Here is a 12,026-nt window from a genome sequence, read left to right as displayed (position 1 = left end):
AGCAGAGGACCAGCCAGATCTCTCAGGATATCCAGACCAGTCTCCCCACCATCAATGCCCATAGTGATCGTGGGGACAGACTGTCCTGTATTCATTCATTGATGTAAATAGAGTTGAGTTCCAAAAGATCCTAGCATCATGAACCCTTCCAGACCACCCTGCTCTTTAGGTCTGTAAGCCTGCCTGCCACAGTGGTCAACTGGGCACCAGGGAGAAATACCCCATTTTGTTTATAAGCTCTGAGCCCTGGTGTGGGGAGCAAGTGATAGCCATATGGGGCCCAGCAACTGCCCCAATACAGTTTGGGAGCCCCATACGTGCAAAGCCATCAATAATCTCCTGTTACCCAGCTTTATAACCTGGTACAACAGTCCCTTGTGCATCGCATCACACACCTATGTGACAGTGGCCCCAGCAGTCCATCTCCCTAAGCTGAATTGGTTGGCTAATGACAAGAAGCACTAAGGGGTGGCCAACTTCCTGATGACAATGCTGGTATAGAATCATAGAATCATAGAATATCAGGGTTGGAAGGGACCCCAGAAGGTCATCTAGTCCAACCCCCTGCTCGAAGCAGGACCAATTCCCAGTTAAATCATCCCAGCCAGGGCTTTGTCAAGCCTGACCTTAAAAACTCTAAGGAAGGAGATTCTACCACCTCCCTAGGTAACGCATTCCAGTGTTTCACCACCCTCTTAGTGAAAAAGTTTTTCCTAATATCCAATCTATACCTCCCCCACTGCAACTTGAGACCATTACTCCTCGTTCTGTCATCTGCTACCATTGAGAACAGTCTAGAGCCATCCTCTTTGGAACCCACTTTCAGGTAGTTGAAAGCAGCTATCAAATCCCCCCTCATTCTTCTCTTCTGCAGGCTAAACAATCCCAGCTCCCTCACCCTCTCCTCATAAGTCATGTGTTCTAGACCCCTAATCATTTTTCTTGCCCTTCGCTGGACTCTCTCCAATTTATCCACATCCTTCTTGTAGTGTGGGGCCCAAAACTGGACACAGTACTCCAGATGAGGCCTCACCAATGTCGAATAGAGGGGAACGATCACATCCCTCTATCTGCTCGCTATGCCCCTACTTATACATCCCAAAATGCCATTGGCCTTCTTGGCAACAAGGGCACACTGCTGACTCATATCCAGCTTCTCGTCCACTGTCACCCCTAGGTCCTTTTCCGCAGAACTGCTGCCTAGCCATTCGGTCCCTAGTCTGTAGCGGTGCATTGGATTCTTCCATCCTAAGTGCAGGACCCTGCACTTATCCTTATTGAACCTCATCAGATTTCTTTTGGCCCAATCCTCCAATTTGTCTAGGTCCTTCTGTATCCTATCCCTACCCTCCAGCGTATCTACCACTCCTCCCAGTTTAGTATCATCCGCAAATTTGCTGAGAGTGCAATCCACACCATCCTCCAGATCATTTATGAAGATATAGAACAAAACCGGCCCCAGAACCGACCCTTGGGGCACTCCACTTGATACCGGCTGCCAACTAGACATGGAGCCATTGATCACTACCCGTTGAGCCCGACAATCTAGCCAGCTTTCTACCCACCTTATAGTGCAGTCATCCAGCCCATACTTCTTTAACTTGCTGACAAGAATACTGTGGGAGACCGTGTCAAAAGCTTTGCTAAAGTCAAGAAACAATACATCCACTGCTTTCCCTTCATCCACAGAACCAGTAATCTCATCATAAAAGGCGATTAGATTAGTCAGGCATGACCTTCCCTTGGTGAATCCATGCTGGCTGTTCCTGATCACTTTCCTCTCATGCAAGTGCTTCAGGATTGATTCTTTGAGGACCTGCTCCATGATTTTTCCAGGGACTGAGGTGAGACTGACTGGCCTGTAGTTCCCAGGATCCTCCTTCTTCCCTTTTTTAAAGATTGGCACTAACATTAGCCTTTTTCCAGTCATCCGGGACTTCCCCGGTTCGCCACGAGTTTTCAAATATAATGGCCAATGGCTCTGCAATCACAGCCGCCAATTCCTTCAGCACTCTCGGATGCAACTCGTCCGGCCCCATGGACTTGTGCACGTCCAGCTTTTCTAAATAGTCCCTAACCACCTCTATCTCCACAGAGGGCTGGCCATCTCTTCCCCATTTTGTGATGCCCAGCGCAGCAGTCTGGGAGCTGACCTTGTTAGTGAAAACAGAGGCAAAAAAAGCATTGAGTACATTAGTTTTTCCACATCCCCTGTCACTACGTTGCCTCCCTCATTCAGTAAGGGGCCCACACTTTCCTTGGCTTTCTTCTTGTTGCAACATACCTGAAGAAACCCTTCTTGTTACTCTTGACATCTCTTGCTAGCTGCAGCTCCAGGTGTGATTTGGCCCTCCTGATATGATTCCTACATGCCCGAGCAATATTTTTATACTCTTCCCTGGTCATATGTCCAACCTTCCACTTCTTGTAAGCTTCTTTTTTATGTTTAAGATCCGCTAGGATTTCACCATTAAGCCAAGCTGGTCGCCTGCCATATTTACTATTCTTTCGACTCATTGGGATGGTTTGTCGCTGTAACATCAACAGGGATTCCTTGAAATACAGCCAGCTCTCCTGGACTCCTTTCCCCTTCAAGTTAGTCCCCCAGGGGATCCTGGCCATCCGTTCCCTGAGGGAATCGAAGTCTGCTTTCCTGAAGTCCAGGGTCCGTATCCTGCTGCTTACCTTTCTTCCCTGCGTCAGGATCCTGAACTCAACCAACTCATGGTCACTGCCTCCCAGATTCCCATCCACTTTTGCTTCCCCCACTAATTCTACCCGGTTTGTGAGCAGCGGGTCAAGAAAAGCGCCCCTCCTAGTTGGCTCCTCTAGCAGTTGCACTAGGAAATTGTCCCCTACGCTTTCCAAAAACTTCCTGGATTGTCTATGCACCGCTGTATTGCTCTCCCAGCAGATATCAGGAAAATTAAAGTCACCCATGAGAATCAGGGCATGCGATCTAGTAGCTTCCGCGAGCTGCCGGAAGAAAGCCTCATCTACCTCATCCCCCTGGTCCGGTGGTCTATAGCAGACTCCCACCACTACATCACTCTTGTTGCACACACTTCTAAACTTAATCCAGAGACACTCAGGTTTTTCTACAGTTTCGTACCGGAGCTCTGAGCAGTCATACTGCTCCCTTACATACAGTGCTACTCCCCCACCTTTTCTGCCCTGCCTGTCCTTCCTGAACAGTTTATAACCATCCATGACAGTACTCCAGTCATGTGAGTTATCCCACCAAGTCTCTGTTATTCCAATCACGTCATAATTCCTTGACATCACCAGGACCTCCAGTTCTCCCTGCTTGTTTCCAAGGCTTTGTGCATTTGTATATAAGCACTTGAGATAACCTGTTGATCGCCCCTCATTCCCAGTATGAGGCAGGAGCCCTCCCCTCACAGACATTCTTGCCTGTGCTTCCTCCCGGTATCCCGCTTTCCCACTTACCTCAGGGCTTTGGTCTCCTTCCCCCGGTGAACCTAGTTTAAAGCCCTCCTCACTAGGTGAGCCAGCCTGCTGGCAAAGATGCTCTTCCCTCTCTTCGTAAGATGGAGCCCGTCTCTGCCCAGCACTCCTCCTTCATGGAACACCATCCCATGGTCAAAGAATCCAAAGCCTTCTCTCCGACACCACCTGCGTAGCCATTCGTTGACTTCCACGATTCGACGTTCCCTACCCAGGCCTTTTCCTTCCACAGGGAGGATGGACGAGAACACCACTTGCGCCTCAAACTCCTTTATCCTTCTTCCCAGAGCCACGTAGTCCACAGTGATCCGCTCAAGGTCATTCTTGGCAGTATCATTGGTGCCCACGTGGAGAAGCAGGAAGGGGTAGCGATCCGAGGGCTTGATGAGTCTCGGCAGTCTCTCCGTCACATCGCGAATCTTAGCCCCTGGCAAGCAGCAGACTTCTCGGTTTTCCTGGTCAGGGTGGCAGATAGATGACTCAGTCCCCCGGAGGAGAGTCCCCGACCACCACCACCCGCCTTCTCCTCTTGGGAGTGGTGGTCGTGGAACCCCCAACCTCAGGACATCGCATCTCATGCCTTCCAACCAGCGGAGTCTCCTTCTGCTTTCTTGCCCCAGACATATCATCTGGTCCACTCTCCGCAACGGTACCTGTGGAGAGAACATGAAAGCGGTTAGTTACCTGTGTCTGTGTTACTGGAACCCGGACATTCCGCTTACCTCTTCTGGAGGTCACATGTTGCCAAGCTTCTTCACTGGCCTCTTGGCTCCTCTGTGCAACCTGCTCTATATCTTTAGAGCTTTGTGCCCCTAGAAGCATATCCTGAGTTTTGTCCAGAAAATCCTCAGTTTCTCGTATGCAACGCAGGGTCGTTATCTGTTGCTCCAGACCTTCAATCTTCTCTTCCAATATTCCAGTACTGCATGTTGGCGTGCTGTCACTGCAGCTCCAGGTCTAGTTCAGCACAGATCTCAAATAAGGTTGCCTTCGTCATCCTGAATTTCTGTCATCATCATTGCTGGTCATCCCAGGGTCACAGAATGACCCTTTCCCACCAGTCGATGCTGGTTTCCCAAGCCCAGAAATGGTGCTGTACCCTGTGAAGCGGCTCCAACAACAGCGTCTGTACTAGCAGCTGCTCAGCGTCATCCTCGCCTTCGTCCCCCTTCCTCCGCGCTGCTGAAACTGCTCCTGCTGGAGAAGCCGCGACTGTAGTCCTCTGCTCAGTGGCATAGCAGGCAAAGTCCAAACCCAAAGTCACCTGGCTTTAAGAGCTGAAATGCAACCCAAGCAGCATATTCCCGGTTGCCAGTACAGCAGTGCAGTGCGTTGTTGGGTCCATGCTGGCTGACAGTAATTTGAAAATGGTGCTAGCCTGCCCAAAAAGAAAGGATGTGAGGGATAGAGAGAGCAGAATCATGGGATCTTTTTAAGTCTGACTTTAAGTTCCAGAATGTCACTGGCTTCCACTATACATCCCCTAATGTGCAGCAAGAAATATGGCAGAATGCATATTGCTCAGCAGCAAAGCAAAGGACCACGGGATACTCTCCAAGAATGCCCCACGCTTAGTACACAGTAAGCCCCCACTATGTGTACCCAATGATGTGAACTGAAAGAGGGCACTGCCGTCGTGTGTGTACACTATTAGTGTGATTTACATATTGTGCGTTAACTATGCACATCACGCTGTGGATTAAACCCCTCATGTAGACAAGCCACCCTTTTCTAGTCTCACACACCCTTGCCTAATATTATGCTTTGCTGATGTCTCTCCTTTTTCTCAATTTCTTGCTCTTCATTTCCCTTCCAGAGCTTAGTCTCTTTTGAAAACTCCTGTTTAGCTTTCCTCTTAGATCTTTACATCAGATCTATAATAACTTGTCAGGATCTACTCTATACCATCTTGCTCTTTGAACACCCTGAGGATCTACTTCATCTCACTCCCACAGGACTTCTCTGTCTTCAGTCCCAACGGAAAAGTTGACTTCTCCTATGCTGGTGGTAGAACAAACATCCTCTCTCTGTAATCAGAATGCTACTTGCAAAGTTGTCACTAGGAAATTAGACAATGTACTTGGAGAGGCAATGGGGGTGGAGGGAGGACACCACTTGCTCTGTGCACAGGCCTCTGAATAAAATCAAGTCTGAACAGGAGAGCCAGCCTTCTTTTATACAGAGAGCATATACTGTATCAGTTGTGAGACACATTTACGAAATAGTACTCTTGGCAGTAAGTACATAGCCAGTTACAATACAATCCCCAAGAATGACTGTTTCATCAGAAAATCCAAAAGGACATAAGGTAACTTTTACCATCTTTCCATTCTTTAGTACCTGGCAAATTGTATGTATGTCAAGTCTCTGCTGGTTTAAACAGAGCCAGAGCATCAAAAGGGTTATCTAAGGCAGTCCACTGAAGTGCGAATCTCTACTGCGTGCTACTGCAGTGGAAGTCTCAAAGGCTTTGTAGAGATTGAGGTGAAAGACCAGGCACATGGGTTGTCATTTTAAACCCCCACTACAAAGGGGACATTTTTAATCCCACAAGTGAAGGAGGCAGCAGAATTATATGGTAGCTCTACCCACAAACAAAGCATGAGTTCCCCCTCACACCCCAAGTTCAGTTTCAGATACTAAGGGAAGTGGCCCTACATAAACGTAATAGAATTTGGAATGGAGTGGTTCAGAGGCAATCAAAGGCTGTGAAAGCCTCTAACAACCACCTGCAGGAAGTGAGAGCCATTTGGTTTGTGTCCTGCAGGCTAAAGACTAATGGATGAAAAGACATAGCTCCTGAGCTTGCTGTTAGGAAGATTTTTTAAAAAAAGGAAAGCAGACCTGTAGATTAAACAAATTGAAAGAACTACATGGTGCAGGTAAACTCATCAGTTGCCACAGGAGTCAAAATGACAAGGTAGCTTGGTAGGATCATCTTGATCCCTATTTGTACGCGCTAAATTGTATTGAGGTGTGATTATCAGTCTGTGCTTATGAGGGTCCCTGTCTGTGTTAGAATAGCAGTGGTACTGCAGGTTCACATGGAGATACTTTGGCAGAACGGAAAGAATCATAGTATATGTGTTGGGGACACTGGGCACTACACTAGGTAACTCGGGAGGGTGGAAGACCACAAGTGTCGATGAAGCCCTCCTGCTCTATGCCCAGATAAACCTAGGCCCCTTTGCTTCTTGAACCCTCTGTGATCCTGCATAACTCTGAGGAAGCTAGCATACAAACAGACAGGTTAGCCAAGGCCAGCTTCGGCCTGGGAAACAGACAGATAAGGCAGAAATGTTTAGCAAAAACTAGTAACAAATAGGACCAAATAAGGCAAGGCTCAGGCAATGCTACTGAGGAAAAACACAACTGGCTGCTTTAGCTGATTGGCTACGGTATTGTACGGGGCAACAGGTAATTGGTTGCAGAAGCTTGTGTAGTGAAGTAGGCAAAGGTATAAAATGTATACTGGAATCTGCTGCACTGCTGCAGGATTTGAGACAGCTCAGCCTCCCTACGCCCTATTTGGAGCTCCAAATAAATCTCTCTGCTTCTCCACCCCATTGTGATCATTGGCACGACGCATACCGGGCAACGAACCCTGCTGTTGCTTGCCTCGGGCATTCTGTGCCGGCAACATATGCTTGCACTCTACCTGATCCTAGCAAGTGCTTTTCAGGTCAACAGTTTAAAAACATGGGTGCCTAAGGTTATTCCCCAAGTTGGAGGCGGGTGATGGTGGTCGGGGACTCTCTCCTCAGGGGAACTGAGTCATCTATCTGCCGCCCTGACCGGGAAAACAGAGAAGTCTGCTGCTTGCCAGGGGCTAAGATTCACGATGTGACGGAGAGACTGCCGAGACTCATCAAGCCCTTGGATCGCTACCCCTTCCTGCTTCTCCACGTGGGCACCAATGATACTGCCAAGAATGACCTTGAGCGGGTCACTCCGGACTACATGGCTCTGGGAAGAAGGATAAAGGAGTTTGAGGCGCAAGTGGTGTTCTCGTCCATCCTCCCCGTAAAAGGAAAAGGCCGGGGTAGGGACCGTCGAATCGTGGAAGTCAACGAATGGCTACACAGGTGGTGTCGGAGAGAAGGCTTTGGATTCTTTGACCATGGGGTGGTGTTCCATGAAGGAGGAGTGCTGGGCAGAGACGGGCTCCACCTAATGAAGAGAGGGAAGAGCATCTTTGCGAGCAGGCTGGCTAACCTAGTGAGGAGGGCTTTAAACTAGGTTCACCAGGGGAAGGAGACCAAAGTCCTGAGGTAAGTGGGCAAGCGGGATACCAGAAGGAAGCACAGGCAGGAACATCTGTGAGGGGAGGGCTCCTACCTCATACTGAGAATGAGGGGCGATCAGCAGGTTATCTCAAGTGCCTATATACAAATGCACAAAGCCTTGGAAACAAGCAGGGAGAACTGGAGGTCCTAGTGATTTCAAGGAATTATGATGTGATTGGAATAACAGAGACTTGGTGGGATAACTCACATGACTTGGAGTACTGTCATGGATGGTTATAAACTGTTCAGGAAGGACAGGCAGGGAAGAAAAGGTGGGGGAGTAGCACAGTATGTAAGGGAGCAGTATGACTGCTCAGAGCTCCGGTATGAAACTGCAGAAAAACCTGAGTGTCTCTGGATTAAGTTTAGAAATGTGAGCAACAGGAGTGATGTAGTGGTGGGAGTCTGCTATAGACCACCGGACCAGGGGGATGAGGTGGACGAGGCTTTCTTCCAGCAACTCGCAGAAGCTACTAGATCGCACGCCCTGGTTCTCATGGGCGACTTTAATCATCCTGATATCTGCTGGGAGAGCACTAGAGCGGTGCATAGACAATCCAGGAAGTTTTTGGAAAATGTAGGGGGCAATTTCCTGGTGCAAGTGCTGGAGGAGCCAACTAGGGATAGAGCTTTTCTTGACCTGCTGCTCACAAACCGGGAAGAATTAGTAGGGGAAGCAAAAGTGGATGGGAATCTGGGAGGCAGTGACCATGAGTTGGTCGAGTTCAGGATCCTGACACAGGGAAGAAAGGTAAGCAGCAGGATACGGACCCTGGACTTCAGGAAAACAGACTTCGACTCCCTCAGGGAACTGATGGGTAAGATCCCCAGGGGGAATAACATGAAGGGTAAAGGAGTCCAGGAGGGCGGGCTGTATTTCAAGGAATCCCTATTGAGGTTACAGGGACAAACCATCCCGATGTGTCGAAAGAATAGTAAATATGGCAGGCGACCAGCTTGGCTTAATGGTGAAATCCTTGCGGATCTTAAACATAAAAAAGAAGCTTACAAGAAGTGGAAGATTGGACAAATGACCAGGGAAGAGTATAAAAATATTGCTCGGGCATGTAGGAATGAAATCAGGAGAGCCAAATCGCACCTGGACCTGCAGCTAGCAAGAGATGTCAAGAGTAACAAGGGTTTCTTCAGGTATGCTGGCAACAAGAAGAAAACCAAGGAAAGTGTGGGCCCATTACTGAATGAGGGAGGCAACCTAGTGACAGAGGATGTGGAAAAAGCTAATGTACTCAATGCTTTTTTTGCCTCTGTCTTCACGAACAAGGTCAGCTCCCAGACTGCTGCGCTGGGCAACACAGCATGGGGAGTAGGTGGCCAGCCCTCTGTGGAGAAAGAGGTGGTTAGGGGCTATTTAGAAAAGCTGGACGTGCACAAGTCCATGGGGCCGGATGCGTTGCATCCAAGAGTGCTAAAGGAGTTGGCGGCTGTGATTGCAGAGCCATTGGCCATTATCTTTGAAAACTCGTGGCAAACGGGGGAAGTCCCGGACGATTGGAAAAAGGCTAATGTTAGTGCCCATCTTTAAAAAAGGGAAGAAGGAGGATCCTGGGAACTACAGGCCAGTCAGTCTCACCTCAGTCCCTGGAAAAATCATGGAGCAGGTTCTCAAGGAATCAATCCTGAAGCACTTACATGAGAGGAAAGTGATCAGGAACAGTCAGCATGGATTCACCAAGGGAAGGTCATGCCTGACTAATCTAATCGCCTTCTGTGATGAGATTACTGGTTCTGTGGATGAAGGGAAAGCAGTGGATGTATTGTTTCTTGACTTTAGCAAAGCTTTTGACACAGTCTCCCACAGTATTCTTGTCAGCAAGTTAAAGAAGTATGGGCTGGATGAATGCACTATAAGGTGGGTAGAAAGCTGGCTAGATTGTCGGGCTCAACGGGTAGTGATCAATGGCTCCATGTCTAGTTGGCAGCTGGTATCAAGTGGAGTGTCCCAAGGGTCGGTCCTGGGGCCGGTTTTGTTCAGTATCTTCATAAATGATCTGGAAGATAGTGTGGATTGCACTCTCAGCCAATTTGCGGATGATACTAAGCTAGGAGGAGTGGTAGATACGGTGGCAGGTAGGGATAGGATACAGAGGGACCTAGACAAATTGGAGGATTGGGCCCAAAGAAATCTGATGAGGTTCAATAAGGATAAGTGCAGGGTCCTGCACTTAGGACGGAAGAATCCAATGCACCGCTACAGACTAGGGACCGAATGGCTAAGCAGCAGTTCTGCGGAAAAGGACCTAGGGGTGACAGTGGACGAGAAGCTGGATATGAGTCAACAGTGTGCCCTTGTTGCCAAGAAGGCCAATGGCATTTTGGGATGTATAAGTAGGGGCATAGCCAGCAGATCGAGGGACATGATCATTTCCCTCTAATCGACATTGGTGAGGCTTCATCTGGTGTACTGTGTCCAGTTTTGGGCCCCACACTACAAGAAGGATGTGGAAAAATTGGAGAGAGACCAGCGAAGGGCAACAAAAATGATTAGGGGTCTGGAACACATGACTTATGAGGAGAGGCTGAGGGAACTGGGATTGTTTAGTCTGCAGAAGAGAAGAATGAGGGGGGATTTGATAGCTGCTTTCAACTACCTGAGAGGTGGTTCCAAAGACGATGGTTCTAGACTATTCTCAGTGGTAGAAGATGACAGGAGAAGGAGTAATGGTCTCAAGTTGCAGTGGGGGAGGTTTAGGTTGGATATTAGGAAAAACTTTTTCTCTAGGAGGATGGTGAAACACTGGAATGCGTTACCTAGGGAGGTGGTAGAATCTCCTTCCTTAGAGGTTTTTAAGGTCAGGCTTGACAAAGCCCTGGCTGGGATGATTTCGTTGGGGATTGGTCCTGCTTTGAGCAGGGGGTTGGACTAGATGACCTCCTGAGGTCCCTTCCAACCCTGATATTCTATGATTCTATGATTCTATGATTCCACACCTAGGCACTTAAATAAGTGACCTGATTTTGAAGAGTGCGGAGCACCCAACAGCTCCTATCAATTACTAACATAATTCTACCCATGTAGCCTTTAGGACTGAAACTGCCACCCAGAGTCTGAAAGCCAGCTGAGCTGCTGGAGAAGCAGCATAAAACAGAACAGACAGCCACTGATAACTTGGTCTTGCTCTGCCTTGTGCTGACTACTGGCTGTTTGCCCTTCCTGCTCCTTCCCCAGACTCTTAGCTTCAGCCTCAATCCACAACTGCACCTTAGCTTCCTCCCCTCCCCCGCTCTGTCCTCCTTACCTGTTACCCCTCCTCCCTCCTTTGTTCTTCTGTTTAGTTAATCACCTCCTGACTAACACCCACACTGCAATAAAATCATGGCACATATTTGCCCCCATCACAGTGATTACTCTTCTTGTATGTTATATCCCTTTCCCCGGCCCTTATTCTGTCTTGCCTGTTTCGACTGCAACCTTTACATGGCAGGGGCCGTCTATCACTCTGTGTTTATACAGCACCTGGCATCACAGGGCCCTATGCACTACTATAATAAACTCCATTAAGATGCTGAAGTTAGAAATTTAAATAAATTAATTACTGAAATAGAAATTCATTGAAATAATAGTCCCAGGTGATAACTCACAGCCAAGTGTTTTCCCCATCACATGTGCACCTTTCTCTAACCTCAACTATTAATTTAAGACTTCTAGTTTCTTTTGAAATTCACAAGGAGTTGCAAGAACAAGTATTCAATAACCCTGACCTTGATTGACTTAAAGCCCTGATGTTATATTAGCACACTGCCAAAAGCAAGGGCTAACTTTAGCTTAAAAATATTAACACATTAGACACTTATCTTGTCTTAGAAGCTGTTGATTTCTGTGACACCATAATCATGTAGTATTTCTAAGATATGAATGCTGGAAATATATAGGTTTTTAGCATACAGGTTTTTTTCTCGGCTCCTTTTTCAATGTGTATAAACACAATACGCTACGATTTCTAGCATAAGAAATTTACTCATCTTAACACACAGTCTCTTATTGAGTCTATTTTTAGGTATTTAGATTGAAAATTGGAATGAGGCCAGTGCACATTAAATATGCAACATGTTTACAGGATTCTTAACTAAAGTATGCATTTTGGGAATCATATTTTACATATTTCAGAGTAACAGCCGTGTTAGTCTGTATTCACAAAAAGAAAAGGAGTACTTGTGGCACCTTAGAGACTAACCAATTTATTTGAGCATAAGCTTTCGTGAGCTACAGCTCACTTCATCGGATGCATACTGTGGAAACTGCAGAAGACATTA

This window comes from Eretmochelys imbricata, chromosome 5 (genome assembly GCF_965152235.1).
Source record: "Eretmochelys imbricata isolate rEreImb1 chromosome 5, rEreImb1.hap1, whole genome shotgun sequence".
Classification (NCBI taxonomy): domain Eukaryota; kingdom Metazoa; phylum Chordata; order Testudines; family Cheloniidae; genus Eretmochelys; species Eretmochelys imbricata.
The sequence above is the reverse complement of the archived record's forward strand: the minus strand, read 5'-3'. Positions refer to the sequence as shown.